At 71.3% G+C, this 536-nt stretch overlaps 1 long non-coding RNA gene across 1 annotated transcript in view; it reads right to left on the reverse strand.

The window, feature by feature from the left end:
• Positions 1-80: 80 nt before the first annotated feature.
• Positions 81-536, reverse strand: part of LOC121021788 (uncharacterized) — a 1,252-nt gene continuing 796 nt past the window's right edge. The window contains exons 2-3 of the long non-coding RNA XR_005786682.1: positions 208-409; positions 81-121 (exon numbers count right to left, since the gene is read on the reverse strand). This is a non-coding gene — a long non-coding RNA (uncharacterized LOC121021788). The remainder of the gene's footprint in view (positions 122-207; positions 410-536) is intronic.

Raw genomic sequence — 536 nt, forward strand, 5'->3', positions numbered from 1 at the left:
AGGGCCTCCACCTAGTGGAGGGGGAGGCAGGATCTGCCTGGGAGGGGTGAGATCCACCTGGGAAGGGGGCTCCACCTGGTGGAGGGGGAGGCAGAATCCACCTGGGGGAGGTGAGATCCACCTGGGAAGGGGGCTCCACCTGGTGGAGGGGGAGGCAGGAGCCACCTGGGGAGGCTTCACCTGGTAGGAGGGGGAGGCAAGAGCCACCTGGGAGGGGCCCCACCTGGTGGGGGGAGGCAGGAGCCACCTGGGTGGGTGAGATCCACCTGGGAGGGGCTCCACCTGGTGGGGGGCGAGGCAGGGGCCACCTGGGGGCGTGAGATCCACCTGGGAGGGGCTCCCCCTGGTGGAGGGGGAGGCAAGAGCCACCTGGGAGGGGCCCCACCTGGTGGGGGGAGGCAGGAGCCACCTGGGTGGGTGAGATCCACCTGGGAGGGGCTCCACCTGGTGGGGGGCGAGGCAGGGGCCACCTGGGGGGGGTGAGATCCACCTGGGAGGGGTTCTACCTGGCGGGGGTGAGGTAGGATCCACCTGGG

This window comes from Herpailurus yagouaroundi, unplaced genomic scaffold (assembly GCF_014898765.1).
Source record: "Herpailurus yagouaroundi ecotype Mexico unplaced genomic scaffold, PumYag 321, whole genome shotgun sequence".
Classification (NCBI taxonomy): domain Eukaryota; kingdom Metazoa; phylum Chordata; class Mammalia; order Carnivora; family Felidae; genus Herpailurus; species Herpailurus yagouaroundi.